Consider the following 25,717-nt stretch of genomic DNA (forward strand, 5'->3'; position numbering starts at 1 on the left):
AATATTATAATATCACATATTATTAATTAACTAAGGCATTATTACATTTACATTACATTTATTTCATTAAGTTTTATTACATTTTTTTACCTATTTGGAGTGACATTTTGATACATTAAAACAAATTATTAGCAGTTATTACATTAGCAGTTTTTCCTTTGAAGTAATAGTTGATGTCAAGGAAGGAAGAGAAGAATCAGTGTCAGCCTTGTTATTTAATGTCTTGTTTGTCCTGTTTGTCAGTACAAATGTTTGCTAGTAAACCATAATTCACAAATGATTTAGAAACACGTACCATTTGTAAGTAGTTGTATCATTTGCAATGCAGACTTCCTGTTGTCTGCAAGAGATGTTACAGATGTACAGTATGTTAATGTACACAAAGGAGTCTTTTGCCTGATTATGAAGGTGCATGAAATAGAATCTTTTTTATCTGATTCTGTAGCAAAATTCTAGATAGTTATTTGGATTGTAGCAGTAGCTTACACTCTCTGTTTCTAATTTCTCAGCCAGAGACCAGTGGTTAGGTTTCACAATACCTATGGGTAACTAAAAGTCCTTTAAAATACAAATAGTTTTTGAAATTGTCTAAGTTTGAATCTTAGTTTTCAGATCACTTCCATCGAGTTCATATCAGCATTTATTTTCTTCAACGACTGCAATTAAGGCTGTTTTGTCCAGTGTGAGTAATGAACCCTATGTTTGTGCATCAGAGACTATGACTGGGCAAAGGATACAGGGCTATTCATTGATGATGATTGTAGGCAACAAGGAGGCATGGATGTAATGTTCTGTATGGAGTGATAAATTGTGTATGGGCTTTTGCTGCATTTTCACCTGCTGTTACATTTGAGGAATACAGTAAATGTTCAGTGTTGGACGAATTCTGAGAATAAAAACCCAAAATAATCTGATACCTTCCAAAATATTTGAATCAAAAGAACTATATTAGAAAAGTTTGGTTTCAAAATTAGATATTCACGATTTGCATAATTTGACACCTGATCTTACCAAAGTATTTCTGGCATTAAAGTTGTGAAACACAGAATTCTACACAATCTGGAGTTGTGCCAAAAGCACGCTTGTCAACTGAGACAGGAAAATAGAACATCAATGCAAGATTACTGCAAGTGTGTGAGGCTGTGTTCACATGTAGCGTTTTTTATTTATTTATTTATTTATTTTTTACCTTTTTTGGATCTATATATAATTTGTCTCTTACATACCTGTAGCAGAAACGCAGATAATGTTGACTCCAGATCATATATATATGCTACATACTGTATGTGCTCTTGTTTTGACCGCTCGTGAAGATCATAACCAAAGGATGGAGCCCACATGGTAAAAGGTACGTTAACTAAATCTTTTATTATAATTCAAAGCAAAACAAAACAAATGGGATGTGTAGTAAGTATCAGTGTGTCGGGCTGATGTAGGATGCAATAGTCAGGGAGGATGTACCACCTTCTTTTTCTGGCATAATGCCACTAATTTGGGTTTCCCCTATTATCAAGATGAGATGTCAGTCAAGGGCAGACAGCTCTCTCGCCCCCGCCAGTGGCACTGACACTGCGCTTTTTGGCAAACAGTTGTTTATTTATTTATTTTGGTGATACCCAAACTAAGGCCACCAAATAATACCTCTGGCTTCGCCTCAACCTCCCATTTCAATTTCACAATCTGTGAAATGTATCTTTTTCGTCTTGCGCTACGACTTCGCTGTTTTCTCATACAAAGAGAAAGGAATGACAAGTACATTTACATGCATATCAATATTCATGAAGGCTGTTTCATTAACCATTTACGGGGTGGGAGTAAATGCTTGTTCACGTGCGCACGATTTCAAGTTGATTCATATTTACAATAAAAGGAAACTGGCGCACTGGAGGACGTACGTAACTTTTATACATCACAATATTTTTTGGCGTATGCAGGTTTCTAGACTTCTGCTTACGTAGCCTTTTAGTGTGGAATACCACGTAAGGTTTTATACATGAGGCCCCAGGGCCCCTGGCAGGAGAGGGAGAATGGGTGAGAAGTCCACCCCAAGTGATGGCCATCTACCTAACGAGGGAGGGAAAAAGGAAGTGCAAGGAGAGACAACTGTGGGAGGACAGATGGCCCGGGGCAGTTACAAGCCAATATATAAGTGCTATATAAACTTTGTTTACATATATATACAGTATATATTTAGTTAAAATATTTTTCATCACAAAAACTTGCCTGTTCAACTACTTTTCAAAAGGGTAGCGTTCGCTCAACACAAAATGCCGGATTCAGCACAAAAGGATGCACCCACGAGGCCAAATACACGGAATAAACTGGAGAACTCTACAGATGGTAAAGATGGCGACCATGGAGTCTCTGAAGGCAAACTAGCCTTGGAGATTGCTTCTATGCACGGTCTTCTAAAAAAAATAGACCAAAAGAACGCCCTTACAGACATAAAGAAAACCACCATGGCAATTGAGGCAAAACTGTCTAACATATGTGAGTGTCTTGACAATACTGAAGCTCGCTTGGCATTTCTGGAGGATGCCGCAGAGGCGGCCAAAGCAAAGCTGTTTAACCCTCCTAGACCCCATAGCGCCCGAGAGCGCCCGTTCTATAGTTCACTATAGCGCCCAAGAGCGCTCGTCATTTTTAAATTGTTTAAAATGTACCAAAAAATCAAGTTATCAGCTTTGTTTTATATATACTTCAAGTTGTCATTGATGAACCGGAACCAGAAAATTTATCTGGTGACACTGAGACGTTTGATTTTCCCCGGGTTTAGTTGTCCTCCACCTGTAGATCTAAAAATGGCTTCACCGGCTAAGCGTCACGCTTTTAAAATCTTCTGGAAGCTGTCACATTGTGCTGTGAGACAGAACCTGACCCGCTGTATGTAGTGGAAAGTTACGAAGACGTTGTGAGTTGAAGTCCTTTGATCGAAATCGCTTGTTCTTGCTCGATAAAACAAGACACAAGATCACCTTCACTAAACAGCGGGACCTACCTGGCTCTCACCGCCGCAGACGGATGCTGTTCTCCGGGAGGCAGTGCGCCGAAGAGTCAGTAGGAGGACTGACCGGGTTGCGGCAACTTTTATCCATATAAGTTTGGCAACTTTTTTCATATTTGTTTAGCAACTATTACTGTCTGATCTTATTACTGTGTGGGTTGAGCCGCTGGAGGTTTTGTATGTATTTTGAAAGCTTATCGTTAGCCAAGACAGGAAGGATCTGTTTTGTTGTCATACTGTGAATGACACTTAAGGAGACGCCCTGCATCGCCTTGCCATGTATTTGGTACCAAATTAAAGGGAAAGTTGTGTTTTTTTAAATGGAAAAACTTGTGATTGTCAATTTCTTTTTATTTTTGAGATATAGCTGTTTGTTTGGAATGAGTAAGAGAATGCTGATTTAAGTGAGAATTCCCAGTGAACTGCAGCAACATTCTAGAATTCTACTGGGGTCTAGAGGGTTAAAATTGAGTTTTGCCAAGACTTGGTTATTGAGCGACCAAATAGTGATTCCCCATCCCAGGCTTTTAATTCTAAGGTTTCTCTGCTTTCAGGATGTTGTACACATACAAAGAGCTGCCCGGGACCTCAAGGCTGTGGAGTGGCAAGGCCATCGGACTAACGTTTTTCAGGATTACACCAAGGCGGTGGAAACACAGCGCCAGAGGTTTTGTGAATGCAAGAGGAAACTTCATGAGCGCAATGTCAAGTTTGCCCTGCTGTATCCCGCGCTGTTGAGAATACATATACCTGAAGGGGAAAAAGCGAGGAACCGCATAAAGCTCTGGAATTTATCAACACCCTCTAGGACTGTCATTCCTTTGCTAAATTGACGAAGAGCAGTCAGCATCCTGTTGTGCTTCGGATTTAACAGGGACTATTTGTGAAGTTATTATTATTTGTGAAGTATTACATTCAGTCGACCCTAACTAGCCCCACCTGCAGAGAAAGTTGTGGGAGCCGCGGGTTTCGGATTGACCCATCAACACAGGTTAATGTCCAAATACTAGGCTATATAGGAAAGTCATGGCAGGACAACAGTTGCATTTACAATAGTGGAATCATTTTATTTTTGAATCTCAACGCCCATTTGCATCAGCCCATGAAAATACTGGTGTTTGAATTCTCCAGGCTGTTAGTGGTACCTCTTTGGCTGATATTTATTGTTAGTGTCACTTTGTCATTTTTGATTACACACACACAGACTTTTCTAAAAAAAAACAACTAAAAAAAACAATGTCCCACATCTGGACATTGATTTTTAGGACACATACATAGGCTACTAGACCAAAGCATGATAAATAACAAGTGACCACTGCCTTGCTAGACAGTTGGTTACGTGAGAGCGTCTCCCGACTAATTAACTTTAAAACCTTATCTAATCTTTAGCACACCGAGTTTTACAACGAGCAACTAACAAATATAACAAAGTGGAATACGAAATACGGAATGAGCAATTCAAAACACAAACAAGCCGGCACTCAAGGACCACCTGCAAAGCGGGCCAACACGCTGGATGGTAAGATAGCAACAATGGCTGCTAACGACACTGGCAATCAGCGTTCCGAACAAGATGCTGCAGATGCATTTCTTGTACTTGTGGTTTCTTGTACTGCAGAATTTAAGGCAAACCTAAATTCTGGCAGGTATTGGTCCCATTTCTTGTGGTTGTCTTCCACATAGGATGAGATCATACATTTTAATGTGCGATTAACTCGTTCAGTCATATTGGTCTGAGGGTGATAGGCAGTGGTAAAGTTGGGTGTTACAGTCCATTTGTCACAGATTTCCTTGAATACAGATGATATGAATTGGGATCCTGAGAGTACAAAATCTGGTACACTCCATCTTGTGAAGATTTATTTTCTGAGGATGCGGGCAATGGTCTGGGAGGAGGCATTTCGCATGAGGAAGAGCTCTACCCATTTTGTGAAATAATCCACAAATACCAGAAGATATTCATTTTGTTTTGAACTGCTGGGCAGGGTACCCATTATGTCTACTCCTAATATGTCATTCAGGCCTTTTAGTATTAGAGTATTGCTGCATCTTTCCTGCAGGTTTTCTATTGTCTGCCTTCAGACTCTGACATTTCACACAGCATTTGATTAAATGTTTTACATCCGTCCACATTCAAGGCCAGAAAGCCACTTTATGGAGCCTTTTATAGGATTTAAATATACCACCATGGCCACATAGAGGGTTTTCATGGTATGCTTTGAGCATCAGACTCTTCGGAATGTAGATACGATAGAGAAATTGATTGTCTGAAAGTTGGGATTTATGGTAGACTATCTTCCAAGACTATATAGTCCTGTACAACAGAATCACTGTTTTCTGCCAGATCTTTGAAGATTGTTTCAATGTTCAATGATACAGGAGGATTCACAGAATCTTTTTTTTCCTGAGTTCAGGTTGTATCCAGCATGGACAGGAATTCTGGAAAGAGCATCTGGGGCAACATTAAGTTTTCCTTTCCTATACTCGACAATGAAGTCAAATCTCTGCAAGCGCAGAGCCCACCTAATCAGGCGGCTGGTGGTTTTTGTCGAGCTCAGGACCCATTGTAAGGCTGAGTGACGGTGAAAATTTTTGGCTCAAGATAATGCTGCCATTTTTCAAGAGCCCAAATGAATGCAAGGCACTCTTTCGAACCCTCCATGCCTCCTCCATGCCCCCGTAAGAGACCGATACCCCAATCCACCAGGGCAGCACCAAACCGATCAGAAATACAGCCGAGACACCGACAATGCCACAAACCAATACCTCCACTCCAAACGACTGCTCCACTCCCCAAACCCCCCGCCCATCAAAGAACCCCCCATGCGCAGCAGCGACAGCCCCGCAAGTACTTCCTCTGTACTGGAATCCTTTCTCTGAGTCAGTATCGCTCTGAGACCTGTATCACTAGCGTCTGTATAGACGATAAAAGGAAGATCTGGATTTGGATGTCCTAAGATAGGAGGGGACAGCAAGCATTTCCTCAATTGATCAAAGGAATGTTGGCTCTCAGTACTCCAGATGAAAGGCCTACCCTTTTTCTTAAGTACACTGATGGGTTCGGCAATCTTGGAGAAATCTGGTATGAATCGATGATACCAGCCTGAAAGTCCAAGAAATTGCTGAACTTCTTTGAGGTTATTTGGCACTGGATAGGAGCGGATGGCCTCCACTTTGTCAGGGTTGGCACAGACTCCCTTGGCATGGACAATGTGTCCAAGAAATTTGATTTCCTGGAGATAGAATCTGGATTTCTTAAGGTTGATACAGTCTTGGCACAGTCTATCAATGGCATGGCGAAGATGTTGAAAGTGTTCCAACACTGAAGATGAATAGATAATGACTACGTTTACATGGACTGCAATAATCCGACTATTGACCTTATTCTAAATAAGACAATATTTCGATTAAGGTGTTTACATGAGTTGCTTATAGAATATTCCATTCATATTCCCGTTTACATGCTACAGAGCATAGTCCGATTAATGACTGAAGACGCACGCCCACATTATGTCCCTATGTCCTACGTCCTAGTTTCCCTCCATAATTAGGGGCCGGGCAGCTCTACTGCCGGTCCCTCTTGTATTTGCCAATGTTATTATTCTTCTTCCTATAAGGAAATCTGCCTTCCCATGCATGAAAATAAACCAAACTTTGCACATAGGTCCAGTCCCATGCCAAACTTCCTCAAGTGGATTTGGGGGTCAATATGGTGGCGCTACAGCAACCGTCTAAAGTTTAAAATTTTGAAAATTCATAACAAATCATTCATACGTGCTACGGCTTTGCAACTTTCACCAAAATGTAGGCCCAAGTGAGCAGAAATGTTCAGATGCTTCGAGCTGCCAGGAAATATGAAGTCCATCACTCTGTTTTTCTCAAAAACTGTAAAACTAATTAACCCTATCTCCTCCCACATTTTTTGCTCAATTGACACCAAACTTGCTACACTGCATCTTCAGACTGTCCTCCACAAACGATCCAGCCAGATTTTGGAATTATCAAAAATTAAGCCCACAGTGCATCAAAATGTTTTACTGTAAACAGTACTGTAAACAGTTACTGCAAAGTCTCGCTAAATAAATCTCCAATGTTCATGAAAATAAATGACAAAATTTTCCAGTCATGGTCGATGAAGTGTGTTAAATTTCAGAATTTTATCTCAAAAACTGAATTTTTGACAGTATTTTGAATTCTGCCCTCATGTAAACTATTGCAGTCAATGGAAATAGAGCATCTTTAAACATCGGTTTTTGGCTTATGGAGCAATCGATCTTTGTAAAAAATAAATTACAGACATCTCTATGTTTTTTCTTGAATACTGAATATTTGACACTAGTTTGAAATCTGCCTGTAAATGCATGGACAGCTGTTATCATGCACCTTGGTGATTGGCGAAGTCATAGTGTGAAGCCTCCTCTAATTATCCCACTTCTCAGGTAGCTTAACACGATCACAACTTGCCATTGGTGGCAAAGGTTGTGAGTTTGAACCTTGGGTGCTGCAGAATGAACATGCTTATGTCTACTTAGGCATTGTGCTGTGTGGATTAGAGACACATCATTTCAAACATTTTTAATTTAAGAAGTTTTAAATAATTATTTCTCTTCCTATTTTTAATCTTCCTCCTCAAAATGCCCGGCCCCGACTCACCGCTGAGAAGCAGCCATAATTTTTAATACTTTTCCAGACTTTCCAGACCTGCGTAGGAACCCTGGGGATCTATTTTAGGCTAGACTTACATCTACTGTATGTATTGGTATATTGGCACAATAGTGGGCTTTCATTACATATCAGATATCAGCCAGTGTCGTTCACCTCTGTGGGGGTTCCTCCCTGACCACAGCTACAGTCTGTTTTTCTGTAATTTTGCACCCAGTTTGAGCTTTTCTCCACCTACTGTGTGATTTTGGAAAATGCAGGAAAGTGAGCGTGAAGATTGGGGGTAGAGGAGGGGGATTTGGGGTCGGGCTGGGTTGGTGAGAAGAGGAACGGGGTGGAGTGTCATAAATCTAAACCCGCCCCCAGGCTAAATTTCAATCTTTAGACTGGGGGTGGTAACATTTTTAACCACTGGAGGGTGAACTGAACAAGGTTTAGTGAGATAAACACGGCAAAATGTTGACAATATGACATATGGCTTGACTGCATTTGTGTATTTCATACAAGTTTACAACAAACACAGTTAAAAAAAAAACAGTTAAGTCTGGAGTTACTTAGGCAGTAATGTTTACTCCTTTAACAGTACCAGGGCAGCAGCAGAATAGTAACTCCTAAGAGCGGGACACAGTGCAGTGGGATCCACAGTTTAGGATGCCCTCTAGTGTTCAGTAAAGGCAACTGCTCTGTGTTTCTCTGCTCCCTGTCAGACGACGAGAGCGACTTGGTGAAGGAGACGGCCAACTTCCTGCAGGAGCTGTGTCTGAGGGCGGAGGAGAAGGTTGCCGCTGCTGGAGGCTGTCCCGCAGAGCTGCTGGGCTGCCCGTCCACCTCCGCCGAAGGACCCTCCTGCACCCGAGAATGAGGACGGAGAACCAGCCACGGCCCCGAACGAAACTAATGCGGACGTTGTGATCTCGTCTCAAAAGATGCACATGGAGAGGCGTGGCTAAGCAGCAAAAACAAGCTGCAATTATGCTAGCAGGGTACACACTGATTCCCCTGCTTTTATATTCCAATCCACGCCATGTAGTTTTAGATCATCGGTAAACCAAATTTAAACATTTAAAGCTGCACAAGGTAACTTCACATATTGGCGGCTCCAAATGACAGAGAGAGGTAACTGTTTGAGAACTGTTTGAACAGAAATCCTGTAAGGTGATGTCAGTAAACTGCACACAGCACGCTCATGTTTGCCTGTTTGTCTGTGATGCAAGAAAAGAAAAGAGAGAGGCAAAAGATCTAATGTTGGTGAGTCCAGTTTCCAAGACAGATTAGATTTCACTCTTAAGTTTTGATTGGTCACCTCCTGTGTATTTGGGCAAGTAGGGTGAATCTCCAGGTCTTCATTAGTGGAGATGGAATGCTCTTCTTTGTTGCAGCCCCAATTTGTGACTTAGGCTGATTAAGACAGGTGTATTTTTACATGAAAATCTTGCCTGCAGCTTTAATTGGTATTATTTTTATTTGGTCCTCTCTACAGTCAACAGTCTGTAAAATGGTAAGAATGAATGATTTTGTAATGGTAACCGGCATAAAGAGACATGGTAACATTGTCCGTGAGTAAGGTACACCCTACAAATACCAGGGTGGCCCATGTGTATCTATTGGAAACCTCAGCGGCAGAAGTCAGTGTGTTGAGATGTTAAATGTGTAATGGGAGATGGAGGTCTGATGTGTTTTGCAGCTGAGGGTTAGGGTTAGCATGTGCCAAGTACTTGTTTAAATCTAAAGTGGAATTAATGTTTACAACTCGTGAGTGCCATTTTAAAGAGGCTGAAGCATACAGTAAGTGTGCAATAAATATATAATATATCCAGTGATGCTGTGGTAAATAAAAAGGTGGGTAAAGTCTGACCTGGTGGGTTTACCCTCCACTACCTCCCTGAATGTATCATGGTGTAGATAGAAACTTTGGTTTAGTGCGGTTAGCTCCATGTTGCTTGTTTAGTTGCCTATTGAGGGCCTGTTTTATCCGGTCATGTCCAAGAAAACACACTGTATAGCCATTGCATTTCAGTTCTGTATTTATGTTATTTTGCATAAGGATCTTGCACAGACTGGTCAATCTACAAACTAAGAATTCTGTATTTATGGTAAAATGTTTCACTGTTTCCTCTGAAATGTAAAAATGCAGTCATGTGTGGTGTGTGTGAGCTTAACTGTGCTCTGTGTGTGGTGTTTGTAAAGCTGTGAAGTTGTTTTATTGGCCTTTTTGAAATACTGTATGTAATTCTTTTTGACATATGTGTTGTGTTTTTGTTAAGTATCCACATCCATCCATCTAACAGAATGATGGAACTGATGGATCTGTCATTGCTAGTTGTTTAATCTGATAATGCTCTGGTTACTGGTTACCAGACCCATCACCTGTCTTATCTGTTAATATTAATAAAGCGTGCCTAAATAAGCATCTCTGTTGGCTTGACTAAGTTATTTTTATAGCCACATACATAGATACATAGTTTTCATGCAGTAATCATCAATAGAAAAAAATGTAATTAAACTACTTGATAAAACAAAAAAATTACTTGATAAAACCTTTTTTAGACTTTTATTTTTATAGTTACTGTTTTTTATATTTTATATTTGCTGTTCATTTACATTCATTATATTATTATATAATATATACAGAAATCTTCCATTCTATTCTATTCTTTTCTTACAGTTTTGATTTTCTGTTTCACTTTTCAGCTTTAACTTCAATTTCAAATTGCAGTTTCATTTTCTCTATTTCCCGATATGATACATGGGAAGTGTTGTGAAGCAATGTAAAGAATGTAAGTATTTTTTCATTATTCTCCTATAGCCAGTGTGATTACATTGATTTTGTCCTGCTTGCCAGTCCCATCCCTGTTGTAAGCGATGCTTCCCTTCTCCACAGCTTCAAAATGTTGCTTGTGCATCTTGGACCTAAAGCTTGTGATACAACAAGCAACATTTTTGGAGAAGATAAGGTAACGTGTCGGTTGTAAAATGTCAAAAATTAGCAAAAACTCAAATCATGCTGGAGTTGTCCTTTAACATACTGTACGCTAAAGCGTTAGCAAGTGCACAAGGTAGATTTATGCACCAGAGATACAGAGATGATTTTCATATATTGGCTCCCAAAAAGTTGTGTAGTCTTTAATGTGTTAATTACCAGTAACCTGATCCCAGTGTTTTGCTACAAAAATGAAACTCTTCTCCCAGTCCGCACATGAAAGCTAAGAAAGGTTTCATCCCCCAGGCAGTTCTAAAAAGATCCTAAGCCAAAGGTGGCACACTAAAGTAACAATAAACTTTAATGTCCTCTCATTCCAAGGAAGCACATATAGCACAGGTATTTAAGAGTTTAAAAATGGTTTATTAGAAAATCCACTTGCTCCATGGATCCAAGTGGACTCACTGCGCACTGCGGTGCCTAATTACGGTACGCGCTCTTTACGCCCATAGACTGTTTATGCCGCAATATGGTGGCATTCACATGTGCATTTGTACTACATACAAATTACTAGTTATGAATGTACTTCGTTGAGACCTGTGCATTGCTGGATGGCATGGATTGATAGAGATCAGTGTGTGAAAATATCAGTCTGTTAAAAAAGTTGATACTAGCTGAACTTTTGACAGAGGCCAGGTAAACAAACTAGCAATCAGGTAAACTGCTTCAAAATGTTTGGAGACTCAGCAACCCACTGCAACTAGCCTAAACCTAGGTGGTTTCAACAGAATTTGACAGATGCCAAATGTTCCATGATTGGCTTGTACACCAGGCAGTAGGCTAGAAGTCACACACGGACAGGATCCTTGTTGCAGCCAGTGGACATTCACTTACCAGGAGATCAGTGATTTTACCTAAGTCAATGCATGAATTAAATTTTTTGTTTTGATCGTGATTTCCATTCATTGGTTTGAGATGCAAGCTAAAACAGACAGGCAACTCTGAGTTGACTAAATGTCAAACGAAGGCTTAAGCAGGTAGTTTCATCAAGAACAATCACGGAACCCATCGTCTATCGGTCTGATGACGATTAGACTCTGGGGGTGATGGCCAATATTTTGGGGTTTCCGTTCCTTTTAAATAACGATTTAAAAGGTAGAATATTATTAATACAATTTAAATATGAGGATATAGTGTATAATCTATTGAACATTTATGCCCCTAAAAATGAGGTAGAAAGGAAGGCTTTTTTTAAAAGTGTGGGAGAAAAGGTCGGAGAAAATTGCATTGTGGTGGGGGATTTTAATGTGCGATGCAGCAGACTTGACGTGTCGGATACTACTACATTCAAGGCTGACATGTCTAGGGCTACACTAGTAGAAATAATGAATAAGAATGATTTATGTGATGTGTGGAGAACCAAGTATCTCATTAGGAGAGATTACTCCAGGGTACAGGTAGTATTAGGAACTTTAAAGCAGAGCTGAATTGATTTATGTCTGTCAAAAGCATCATTAATAAATAGATATATAAGATTGAATATAAACCAACAGCTCTTAGTGATCACGCCATCCTTAGTTTTGCTGTAGGGGACATAGTAGGAGGTAAAAGCAGCAGACTCTGGTGCCTAAACTCTAGTCTCTTGAAAAGAGAAGAGTACAGAAAACTGATTACGGATCTAGTTCAGTCTGAAGTCTCAAAGGCCTCTTACAAGGAAAATATAGATACGCAAAGAATTTTAATCATAAAACAAGGCAAAGGGAGAGGGAACTTAAAATGAAAATTATAAAGATTAATGCGGAAAATAATCCAGATACAGAGAGGCTGATGAGACTTCAGACTGAACTGGCCGAGATAGATTTGCAAAGATGTGAAGGTGCGATTGTGAGGAGCAGAGCACAATATGCGGTGGAGGGAGAGAAGAGCAATGCCTTCTTTCTAGGTTTGGAGAAAGCAAGGCAGAGCAAGTGCTTTTTAAACAAGCTACAGAACAAGGATGGCGTGTGCGTGACTGACTTAGTTGATGTGGCTAATACTGTAGAGGATTTTTATGCTGACCTGTTCAGCAAGGGAGAGTCTGATGTGAAAGCGACGGAAGACATACTAAGCAAAGTAGGTGCCACGATCACTGAGCAATCAGAATATAGTGTTGTCAGATATAAAAAATGCAGTTGATCAGATGAAAACGAACAAGAGTCCTGGTTCGGATGGTCTCTCTAGTGACTTTTATAAAGTCTTTTGAGATCTGTTGGCACCTATTTTGCTGGATCTCTTCCAAGCGATGGAAAAAACTCAAAGAGTCCCAGAGTCAATGGCGATGGGTGTCATTACTCTGGTGTTTAAGCAAGAAGGTAGTAAAGAATGTCTGGGCAATTATAGGCCAATAAGTCTATTGAATACTGATTATAAAATATTGATGAAAATATTTGCAAATAGAATTAAAGAGGTGTTGGCCTCTATTATTGAGCCGACACAGGCCTATAGTGTGCCAGGGAGAGAGGTGAGTGATTCAGTTAATACGGTAAGAGATATAGTTGAATTTATGAAGAGAGATGAGCAGGGAGGGATTGTATTAAGTTTAGACTTAAATAAGGCTTTTGATAGAGTAGAGCACGATTTTTTATTCAGTGTGTTAGAAAAGGTAGGTTTTGGTGAGAGAATAATATCATGGATTAAATTGTTATATAAGGAGGCCAAAAGTAGAGTAAAAGTTAATGGTTTATTGACGGATCCTTTTGTGCTGGAGAGGTCAGTGAGACAAGGCTGCCCTCTTTCGTCCATATTATATACTATAGTAGCTGAGCCACTGGCGCTAGTATTGAAGAAAGAAAAATTTATAAATAAGGTAGAGCTGCCTGGGAATTCGTTTAGTGTTGTCCAGCAGTTTGCCGACAACACAACGATAACCGTAAGAGATATGGGAAGCATAGGTAGGGTAATAAAGTTAGTAGAATTATATGGGAAAGCCTCGGGTGCTAAAATAAATATGGAGAAGTCTGAGATTATGTTTATTAATAGTAGTATACCAAAAGAAAAAGAGATCCAGTTTAAAATAAAACATGATTACATAAAAATATTAGGGGTTTACACTGGTATAGAGAGTATTAAGGCCAGGGATAACTTATGGTCAGAAATAATCAACAAAATGCAAAAATGTCTGAATTATTGGAAATTAAGAGACTTAAAACTGAAGGGCAAAGTGACAGTAGTAAATAGTCTCATCTTGTCCAAACTTAATTACACGCTAGCTTCAGTGGACCTTCCCATATGGGCCAGCAGTCAGATAAATAATGTGGTTACAAATTTTATTTGGGGAACTAAAAAAGGTAAGATAGCGAGGAAAACGCTTGTAGCGGAGTATGAGCAGGGAGGTCTAAAGTTGGTTGATGTGGAGAGTAAAAAGAAGGCATTAAGAATGAAAGTAATATTAAAATATCTATTTGATAAAAACTGTTATGGATGGAAAAATATGTTCAGGTATTATTTAAATAATGTTATGGGTTGTGGTGATTTTACACTTCTGATGACTTTAAAGAAACCTATGCTGGAGTTGTTCCCGGACTTTTATAAGGAGGTCATGGCAGCTCACGCTGATTATTTAGTGAATATAGATTATGTGTGTAAAGATGTTAATATGATTAGAGAAATGCCTATCTTTATGAATGAGAAAATCAGATTTAATAACCAGGTATTATATAACAGAACGTTCATAGAGGTGGGTATCAGACAACTTAAAGATATAATGTATGAGGTGGTGCCGGGGTTTTTGCCACCTATTGCTATACTGTATGAGTGGTCAATGACGCCATGCCTAAGACAACAATTATAAATTATATGGAGAGAATCAAGGAGTGTGTTCCTGGGAAATGGATGAAACAGATTGAGGAACAAACTGTGGAAAATAGAGGGGTAGTGTTACCGCAATTAAAAGTGTTTAGAGGGAATGAATGGGTTTGTATGAGCGTGTTAAAAACTAAAATGTTGTATAAATGGTTTATGTCAAAGGAGCGGCAACCGCCAGCTTCCTTAAGGTTTTGGAAAAGTGTAATGCCAAATACGGATCAAGAGAGAATATGGAAGAAGTGGAGAATCAAAGAAAATAGTATTGAATGTGAGGAGAATGATTATAAGATAAGACATAACAAAATGTATACGAATGTGATATTACATCAGATTGACAGAAATATTAGTAGAATTTGTGATATTTGTAAACGAGAACCTGAAAATTTAAAGCATTTGTTTATTGAGTGTGTAGAATGATATGATTTCTTTGAAAAACTGAAAACGTTATTGTTGAAGTGTTTGGTTTTGTGCCTAGAGTAAATGTATCTTGGAGTGAAACGGTGTTGTTTGGGGTGTGCGATAAAGTGTAAAATGAAGAGGGATATGGAGAACAGATTTGTGTTTGGTGTACAAAATTTCACATTTTTGTTTTTGGAAGACAACACGCTTATGACGATAAATGATAATGGAAAAGATCTTGTGTGGAATTGGTAGGTAGAAATTACTGTGTATTTGGGTTAGTTCTGTGTGAATTGTTTTTTGCTGTATGTAGAGTTGTCTTTTAAATAATGTAAAACTTTAGACATAGGGTTTCTCTGTATGCTTTGTTTTTGAGTGGAATGTATGTATGTGCTTTTGTTTGGTTTCCTTGAGTTGTATTTTTGTCTAGTATTTATGAAGTGCTGTTTCTTTTATATTATGTTTTGTGATTATTTGTGATTTGCATTTAATTTATTTCTGATCTTTGGTCGATTCTATGTCTGTATTTGCATTAGTGTTATTTTGTATTTGAGTTTCTGTTCTGTTGTGTATGTTGTAAGTAATGATTGCATGTTCAGATATATTTTTGATAACAAAAGACAACAAAAAAAAAGAGGTGCGCCTGAACTCGTCAGATCTCGGAAGCTAAGCAGGTTCGGGCCTGGTTAGTACTTGGATGGGAGACCGCCTAGGAATACCAGGTGCTGTAAGCCTTTTTTTTTTTCACCTTTCGAGGCACCGGGGGGAGGCGAGGCACTTCTTTTTCACCAATGGAGACAGGCTCCGGATTGCAGAGCTGACAAGCGGCAGCGCTTGCTAGGTAGCTGCAAGTTGTGGCAAGATGTTGCCTCCGCTTGTTGTTTGGGAGCCTGGCCTTTGCGTTCTCCTTCCGCTGTTTGTTAAAGATTGGTCTTGCCATCTATAAAAGGCCCTTCTGTTAGTCCGTCTGTGGCTTACGGCCACACCAACCTGGGCGCGCCCGATCTCGTCAGATCTCGGAAGCTAAGCGGGTTCGGGCCTGGTTAGTACTTGAATGGGAGACCGCCTGGGAATACCAGGTGCTGTAAGCCTTTTTTTTTTCACCTTTCAAGGCACCAGGGGGAGGCGGGGCACTTCTTTTTCACCAATGGAGACAGGGCTCCGGATTGCAGAGCTGACAAGCAGCAGCGCTTGCTAGCTAGCTGCAAGTTGTGGTAAGGGAAGTGTTCCCATTTGTCAGTCAAAATGAATGGAGATGTGCTGCCATTGTCAAAATTGTGACACGGTGTCAATGTGGTCGACGTTTGGCAAACCTTGAATGGTGCCAATTGGGAACATACCCGACATATGGGAACACATCGCGCCAACACGGCAGATCCTGATGGGGGCAAATGTGTGCCATTTTGACAGATGGTAACCTTTTTGACATTGGGGAATACATGTTAAGGGGAATGTTCTGGTGGGATTTCAGATGTGACGTAAGGACTATGTGAGCATTTTTGAAGCTCTTCCTCTGACGTTTGGGAAACCGTGTGGTGAAAAATGGGAACATTATTGAATATTACTGTTTTTATGGTCCATACATACATATACATATATGTTGACGAATAGGAACATTTTTGACATTTGGGTCAATTGTCACCAATCTGTCCAAATTTGACAGAGGCTGTACAACTAGTCAATCCTCACACCATCCTCACTTGATTATTCCAATAAACCTCACTGTTTTTTTCTAGTTGCCAAGGAGGGGATTTGGTGATGTGGACTTGTTCTAGGCCCCGCCCACCCTGTCTGTGCAAAATCTGGGGTCTCTGGGACCTTTATCTGACAAAATATGCAGATTTGAAATATAATATGCACATTGACAACATTTTTGACATTTGCAATTGTACATTTGGGAACATTCTTGACATTTGCAATTGTCCATTCGGGAACCCTGTCCACCCCATTCAAAAGTGTGCCAAATGTCAGATTTTAGTCATTCAATCCCTAATATTTTGTGCAAGTTTGTGCAGGCTTTTAAGGAACCTTAACATGCATCTAGAACCACCAAGTTCATGTCAGCTCTTCACTGTAACACCAACTTTCAGTTGGAAAAGTTTGCAACTTTCTAGCTCTAGTATAAAGGGTCAAAATCCAGTGAAATGGCCTTAACTAGACACACACACAGACTGCATGTGATCAGTGCATGGTCAATTCCTTACATTCTGACATTTAGCTTACATTTGAATGGGGGATCGGTGTTCCCAAATGTCAAAGACCAAAAAAATGTTTCCAGCAGTTTCCAACGCCCGGGCCACACCGCCTGCGTGAGCGGTGCGTGACGGCTACCTCGCTGAACTGCTGCGGCTCGCACGCCTGTGGTGTCCACACAGAGAGCGTTGCTGCTGCGGCGCTGCCTATCTTTCTACATTGAGTTTGCCTTTGATAATGGCCATAGAATGTTTAATTCCATGTCATTATAAATGTAATTTATATGTTGATGAGCGGTCCGAAAAGTCAAGAGTTGTACCAAGGAAGCAGTCGCGTGGTTTTTGTTTACCCTCGTTCAGAGAGAGAGAGAGAGAGAGAGAGAGAGAGAGAGAGAGAGAGAGAGATAGAGAGAGAGAGCGAGCGAGCGAGCACCGGAAAAATACTGCCTATAGCCTACGTGGGGTTTCTGCTATGACTACCGTATTTCCACAATTAAAAGTCGGTACTCCACTAATTCACTGAATTTTCTACAACACGGTCCTGCAAATATTTAACAATAGACGCCTTGTGTTAACAAATGAAGGGATTATGTCCGCAGAAACGCTAGAAGGCTTTTAATTTGAAACGGAAACAGATTTTTTTTTTTTTTCATGTCTGTGACATATTCTACAGATATAGACATTGAAACTGTATTGAAAGGTGTAATGTTGCTGGTATGATGTCAATATGACTACCAACAGATCATTTTCCCTGTCTATTTGTGCTGACAACTGCGCGCGTCACGCTGAAAAATAGGCGAGACGCCGAATCTCTGGATGAGCCGCGCCTGAGACGCGCTGCTCACCGGGCTGTGTGGCTGCTCTAACCTGTTAACATGGGCGCCGAAATTAAAAGCAACAGGTTCCGCGACGCACACGCGCCGCTCACGCAGGCGGTGTGGCCCGGGCGCAAGTGTGACAGAGCCTGCTTGGCCTCTTAACGCCCGGGCCACACCGTGCATGTGCGTCGCGGAACCTGTTGCTTTTAATTTCGGCGCCCATGTTAACAGGTTAGAGCAGCCACACAGCCCGCGTGAGCAGCGCGTCTCAGGCGCGTCTCAGGCGCGGCGCGGCTACGGCTCACGGCCAAAATACATGGGACACGGACGCGACGCGTCACGTAGGCGGGGCGGAGCGGGGTTTTTTACCTGCTACACAGACTCCGTCTTTGTAGCATGTGGTTGCATGGTTATCTGAGGAGATATCAAGTAGGATACTTTGGTTTGGTTTGGAAGTATAGGCTATATTAACTGGTATTGAATTAATTAATTAGATCGTTTTAACTACAGGATCATGGATACACATTGATTTGATTGATTTATTTTAATGTGCAATGTAAAAACACCCACAAGGTTGCTCTGCTGCGTCACATTGCCTCTGGTACAATGAGGTATTTATTTTAATCATTTTTAAACAGATTGTACTCGTTTTTTACACAGTTCTATGGAGTTTTTACCTGTTTGAGGGCCGCGTAGCCGCGCGTAGAGGGGAAAAAATAGACCAGACGCGCAAAAATAGAGATGAGCCGCGCGATGCCCGCGCGGGTGCGCGCGGCTTCCGTGGTCCGTGTAGCAGCTTCAGTTGATTATTATGGACGCGCTCTGTTGCGGGCATTCCGCGGCAGACGTGTCGCGCCGCGTCCGTGTCCCATATTTCGGCCGTCATCCAGAGATTCGGCGTCTCGCCTATTTTTACAGCGTGACGCGCGCGGTTGTCAGCACAAATAGACAGGGAAAATGATCTGTTGGTAGTTATATTGACATCATACCAGCAACATTACAGCTTTCAATACAGTTTCAATGTCTATATCTGTAGAATATGTCACAGACATGAAAAAAAAAAAATCTGTTTCCGTTTCAAATTAAAAGCCTTCTAGCGTTTCTGTGGACATAATCCCTTCATTTGTTAACACAAGGCGTCTATTGTTAAATATTTGCAGGACTGTGTTGTAGAAAATTCAGTGACTTGCACGGCTAAATTAGTGGAGTACCGGCTTTTAATTGTGGAAATACGGTAGTCATAACAGAAACCCCACGTAGGCTATAGGCAGTATTTTTCCGGTGCTCGCTCGCTCGCTCTCTCTCTCTATCTCTCTCTCTCTCTCGCTCTCTCTCTCTCTCTGAACGAGGGTAAACAAAAACCACGCGACTGCTTCCTTGGTACAACTCTTGACTTTTCGGACCGCTCATCAACATATAAATTACATTTATAATGACATGAAATTAAACATTCTATGGCCATTATCAAAGGCAAACTCAATGTAGAAAGATAGGCAGCGCCGCAGCAGCAACGCTCTCTGTGTGGACACCACAGGCGTGCGAGCCGCAGCAGTTCAGCGAGGTAGCCGTCACGCACCGCTCACGCAGGCGGTGTGGCCCGGGCGTAACGAGCGGTGCCGTCACGTCTGGTGTCCTCTCTCTCACTCACTCAGAGGCTGAGCCAGTCACAGAGCAGTAAGAACCCCACTCAGTTTGCTCTTCTTCAGTTGGATGCAGCACACTCTGAAAGTAAGTTGTGTTTCTCTCTTTCTCCCTTTCTTTGCTTGGAAATTGTATCTTAGACATGAATGTGTGAATGTAGGTAGTACAGTTAAGCAGTATAAAGGACTTTAAATGATGTTTAAAGGTCATGCGCTGATCATATGCAGTCTCACCCTGTGCACTCCTCCATATTTATAGTAATGTAAATGTAGTAACATATATAGAATGTATAGATATGTGTGTGTGCCGTGTATTGAACGGTAGTGTTGCCTACTTGTACCTGTATGTCCATTTTATTGCCTTTTTGTGTTTTGGCACACACTTTTATTTAGAGTTCCATCTGTTTTTAATTGTATCTCTGTTTCTTTGTTTTAGTTGCACCTGTTTATCTCCTGTATTACCTTTTATTCCTATGTTTTATTTTTTACAATTTCTTTTCGGCACACACTTTTATGAAAAAGTTTGATCTGTTTTTAATTGTATCTCTGTTGGTCTTTTTTTTTTTTTTTTTTTATTATTATTTTATTTTAGTTGTACCTGTCTACATCATATTTTACTTTTTATGCCTATTTTCTTTTATTGCTGCTGTTGGATTTTACTGTATGTAAAGCACTTTGTAAACATTGTTTTTAGAAAAGTGCTATACAAATAAAGTTATTATTATTATTATTATTATTTGGACATTAAATTATGTTTAAAGGTCATGCGCTGATCATATGCAGTCTCACCCTGTGCACTCCTCCATATTTATAGAAATGTAAATGTAATAACGTATATAGACTGTATAGATGTGTGTGTGTGTGTGTGTATTTGGACTTTAAATTATGTTTAAAGGTCATGCGCTGATCATATGCAGTCTCACCCTGTGCACTCCTCCATATTTATAGTAATGTAAATGTAATAACGTATATAGACTGTATAGATGTGTGTGTGTGTGTGTGTGTATTTGGACTTTAAATGATGTTTAAAGGTCACTTCCTTACATTCTGACATTTAGCATACATTTGAATGGGGTAGCCGTTGTTCCCAAATGTCAAAGACCAAAAAATGACTTGATGTTGTCTTATCAATGCGTAATTGAAATATGTTCCATAATAGGGGCTCCTCTTGAAGGCTGACCGATTTGGACAGCCCGCTGTGTCAAAAATGTTCCTAAATGTCACAGTGACAAAGGGGAACATTTATGACATTTGCAATTGTACATTTGGGAACACTGACGCCCCATTCAAAAGTATGCCAAATGTCAAAATATTCCTTATATTTTGACATTTGGCATACTTTTGAATGGGGGGTCGGTGTTCCCAAATGTCAGAGACCAAAAAAATGACTTGATGTTGTCTTATCAATGCGTAATTGAATTATGTTCCATAATAGGGGCTCCTCTTGAAGGCTGACCGATTTGGACAGCCCGCCGTGTCAAAAATGTTCCTAAATGTCACAGTGACAAAGGGGAACATTTTTGACATTTGCAATTGTATATTTGCATACTTTTGAATGGGGCGTCAGTGTTCCCAAATGTCAAACACCAGACTTTAAATGACGTTCAAAGGTCATGCGTTGATCACATGCAGTCTGTGTGTGTGTGTGTGTGTGTGTGTGTGCGTGTGTATAATTAAAGTGAAGTGCATTTATTTGATTTATTGTCCATATTTTTATATATTTACGCATATTTTGTCAGCCACGGCAATATTTACTGAAGCTTATAACCTGTGTTTATGAATCAACTAAGAATGTTTTTCTTTTTTTTTTTCCTTCAGACATGACTCTGCCAAAGACCAGCAACTGCTGCCCCCTCTGCCTGAAGGTGTATTCGGCTATGTCGAATCACCTTCAACGGGCTCATGGGATATCTAATCTAATGGAGAGGAAGCTCCTGCTTCAGCTTGCGACCAGGAGGGTCAACATCAGGAAAGAGGCCTGTCCAGTCTTAGCATGTACTTATAAAAGTACAAGACTGGACAGGCATCTGATAGACAGCCACTACGAGCTGACCCCGGACGAGGTGGCGGACCTCTTGGACGGGGTCCGTAAGAAAGCAACAATCACCCTCCTGGCAGCTCTGAGGGTGACCAATCCGTCCCCGGCCATGGTGTCCGCCCTGGACCTGGAGGGAGAAGAGGAGGGGGATGAGGTGCACATGGGGGAACCGCCGGAGGAGGAGCCCATGTGCGCTGACCCCGAATGTGTGAAGGTGAAGAAAAGCCTCACAGAGAAAAACCTGAGGCTGGAGAAGCAGCTCTCCATCCTCCGGAGGGGCTATAAGAAACTGGCGAGAATGCACCGCCGCCTGTCCAAGGCAGCTGGATTGGTGAGCGAAGCTGGCTAGCCCTAGGCCTGAGTGTTTGATTATAACATGAGTTCAGAGAAAAGGACTGAGAGAATCCCGAGTTGTTTTATTGAAATGAATTTGAGACGGAGCAAGTGAGAAATATATAGACAGCATGGGCCAAAGTAATTATTCTTTCTCTATTTGTGTGTATTTTGACAGCCGACGCTAGATACCGGTGCACGGCCTGAGGGAGAGGAGACGGGCTGGAGAGGAGGAAGAAGAGGCGGGCCCAAGCGGGGTCGGGGAGCAGACACCTCAGCAGCAGGCGCCTCAGCAGCAGGCGCCTCAGCAGCAGACACCTGGGCCTGAGGCGGCGGCGGAGGAGGAGGAGGAGGAGGAGGAGGAGGAGGAGGAGGAGGAGGAGGAGGAGGACGCTGGAAGGGAGGAGGAAGAGGCAGGGCCAAGCACGCCGGCTTTGACGAAAGCACAGAAAGAGAGCGTGATTCGCACTCTCTTCCAGGGTAGCGGGAGAACGCCGGGAGTCAGGAATCTCATTTTCCCTACCTCCATTGGTAAGAAAAAAAGTAGCATGTGAGTGAGTGATTAAAGGTTCTAATTTCATGTTAAATTTTACTCACATAGTTTTCTATGTGTATTCACAGACAATTACCTCAAGGACTACCAGCGGTACCATGAGGGAAGCTGTCCGTCCACTAAGCAGCCCAGAGAACGCCTTCTCCAAGGTCAGCCGAGTGAAATCGTTTGTGTTCTTCATGAGCATGGGGAACAAGAACCTGCACTCGTGGCTTTTTCTGGATGACATGGACAAAATCAGAAAGTAAGTGCGGCTTTCCTAATCAGTTGTTATTAAGCGGTTATGACACAAGCCTGTGAACAGTGATTAAGTCCAACCTTTGCAGATGGTCAGGCGAGCTGGCAAGCATGGGAAAGACTATCACAATGGCCAACTTCTACTTGAGAAACGTGTACCAGTTTCTCAAGTACATGAAGGAGACCCCACCACCCCTCTGTCGCCTGTCCCAGGCCCAGCTCACCGGAGTGGTCTGGGCTGTGAAAGGAGCCCTGACCAACATCACGAAAAAGGTGGTCCTGCACCAGATAAAGGTGAAGGCAGACAAGATGTCCAGGGTTGTATCCAGGGAGACCCTGAGGAGGTGCCGGGAGCTTGCCAAGGCAAAAATCCCAGAGCTGCTGTGTGTCTGTCTGTCTCCAAGATGCTAAGATGGTTTTTGTGTTCTTTCTTTTACAGCACTCAGCAGCTCCAGTACCGTTTTTACGGTTACTTTGCTGCGTTTCTGGCCTCCCTTTATGGACACCGCCCCGGAGTCCTGACCAATATGAAGGTTGATGAAGTCCTGGCCGCCAAGACTGACACCCAGTCCTCTGACGGTTTTGTTCTCTCTGTAAGTATGAGGGTCTTGACTGATGTGTGGTTATAATTTGAGTTTTATTGGAAATGTTTGACAGGGTCCGGGCATCTGTCTGTTTTCTGTGTATTGCAGGTTAGCGATCACAAAACTAACAGAGACTTCGGGGCGGCCCAGCTGTATTTGGAGGCAAGAATATACTGTAAGTGGCTGGAGACCTGGCTGGAGCTGCGGGAGAGGTGCAAGCCCCGTAACAAGCTGGTCTTTTTCACGGGTGGCAAAGGGCCATGTAAGAACTTGGTGCGCTACATGCAGGGGGCCTGGGAGGAGATGGGCTTGCCGGGAAAGCCCAATTTCATAGACATACGCACCGCCGTGTCCGCACACGTGAGTTGTCTTCAGTCACTCGTCCTGCAGCAGCATTGCAATTAAAACTGCTGGCTTTAATAACAGTACCAATCTTTTTGTGTCTCTCTCTTCTACTGTCTCCAGGCGAAGAACGTCCACTCAGCAGAGGTGAGGTCAAAGATGGCCACTTTCATGTGCCACAACACCGCGACCGCTGACAAGTTCTACGCCTTGAATCTGGACGTGCAGCAGTCCAAGGAGATGCGGCGGCATTTTGAGGGGGCCGTGTCTGGCTCCACCACCCCTGCCTCCACCTCTGCAGCCGCCTCCACCTCTGCAGCCGCCTCAACCTCTTCAGCCGCCTCCACCTCTGCAGCCGCCTCAACCTCTTCAGCCGCCACCACCTCTGCAGCCGCCTCAACCTCCACCACTCTCAAGGCCTCCAGGAAGAGGATCCGCCATGCGTCTTCGTCCGAATCCATCACAGATGACGAGGGGGAGGTCCCCTACCAGGAGTCTGGGGTTTCCAGCTTAGAGGAGGAGCTTGAGGAGATGCTGGAGGAGGAGCGGGAACGGGAGCAGGAAGACGAGGAGGGAGACCAGGAGGGAGACCAGGAGGAAGCCCCGACTCAAAGTGTAAGTAACGACATGCCAGTGTCTTTTAACCCAAAGAAAAGAAAATAAATCTAATTTTGTCCTGTTTAAAGTTGAGGCCTTTAAAGAATTCCAATCGGGACACTCAGTGTGTGTGTTTTGTGTTTCCTCACCAGACGCCCGTGAAGCCCAGGAACACTTACGAGCAGTAGGTCGTGGTCAGCATCAGCCCGCTGGGGGACAAAATGAAGGCTGCACAGAGGGCAAAAGACAGGGTCTACACCAGGGCCAGGAGAGCAGCCTTAAGGAGTGCCAGGAAGAGTGAGCTGCGGAAGCAAGAATCCGCTGAGCAGCACAAGGAAGAATCTGGTGGAAAATAGCTCTCTTCCCCAACTGGTTTTGTAAATAGTTTTTGTAAATGTTTACAAAACGTTGTTTTGCTGTGTTTTGGGGTTTGCTGTTGTCGTTTTGCTGTGTTTTGGGTTTGCTGTTGTTTTTTTTGCTGAGCGTTATCAGCCATTTTTTGAGATTCCATTATTGTCTGTTATTTGTTTTATATTTTTAAACCACACAGTGGCAGTGTTGACTTTCAGTCAACACTGCCACTGTGTGGTTTAATTTCAGTGTCATGGTTGTTTGAATAAATATTTGTTTTACTGTTTTAATCAAAGTGGTCTGCCTCTTATTCAATTATACTGACCCTCATAATGTATTGAAACAATATTGAACACATATGACTACATCGACTTATTGTCATGAAATATAAATATGTGCCATAATAGAGGCTCCTCTTGAAGGCTGACCGATTTGGACAGCCTGTGACATTTGGGGACATTCTTGACATTTGCAATTGTCCATTTGGGAACACTGACCCCCCATTCAGAAGTATGCCAAATGTCAAAATATAAGGGATATTTTGACATTTGGCATACTTTTGGGGGGTCGGTGTTCCCAAATGGACAATGGCAAATGTCAAGGATGTTCCCCTTTGTCACTCTGACATTTGGGAACATTCTTGACATTTGCAATTGTACATTTGGGAACACCGACCCCCCATTCAGAAGTATGCCAAGTGTCAAAATATCCCTTATTTGTCACGGGTTTGAGGTTGGCAGACTCTAAGGCAGAGACACAACACGAGGACACGAGGAAGCTAGCTAGCTAGCTTGCTAGCTAGCTGCAACATGTTGCCTCCGCTTGTTGTTTGGGCTCTCCTTCCGCTGTTTGTTGAAGGTTGGTCTTGCCATCTATAAAAGGCCCTTCTGTTAGTCCGTCTGTGGCTTACGGCCACACCAACCTGAGCGCGCCCGATCTCATCAGATCTCGGAAGCTAAGCAGGTTCGGGCCTGGTTAGTACTTGGATGGGAGACCGCCTGGGAATACCAGGTGCTGTAAGCCTTTTTTTTTCTTGAGACAGGGCTCCGGATTGCAGAGCTGACAAGCGGCCGCGCTTGCTGGCTAGCTGCAACATGTTGCCTCCGCTTGTTGTTTGGGAGCCTGGCCTTTGCGCTCTCCTTCCGCTGTTTGTTGAAGGTTGGTCTTGCCATCTATAAAAGGCCCTTCTGTTAGTCCGTCTGTG

General features: G+C 42.2%; 2 non-coding genes across 2 annotated transcripts; both read left to right on the forward strand.

Moving 5' to 3' along the window:
- The first annotated feature begins 15,800 nt into the window (after positions 1-15,800).
- Positions 15,801-15,919, forward strand: LOC139664102 (5S ribosomal RNA). Its single transcript, XR_011696781.1, has one exon. It is a non-coding gene; the product is annotated as a 5S ribosomal RNA (ribosomal RNA).
- A 9,498-nt stretch (positions 15,920-25,417) lies between these two features.
- On the forward strand, positions 25,418-25,536 carry LOC139664062 (5S ribosomal RNA). Its single transcript, XR_011696743.1, has one exon. It is a non-coding gene; the product is annotated as a 5S ribosomal RNA (ribosomal RNA).
- Positions 25,537-25,717: the final 181 nt, after the last annotated feature.

This window comes from Centroberyx affinis, unplaced genomic scaffold (assembly GCF_046629955.1).
Source record: "Centroberyx affinis isolate AG114_WGS23_722 - 3 ecotype Tasmania unplaced genomic scaffold, CSIRO-AGI_Caff_v1 ptg004202l_1, whole genome shotgun sequence".
NCBI lineage: Eukaryota > Metazoa > Chordata > Actinopteri > Beryciformes > Berycidae > Centroberyx > Centroberyx affinis.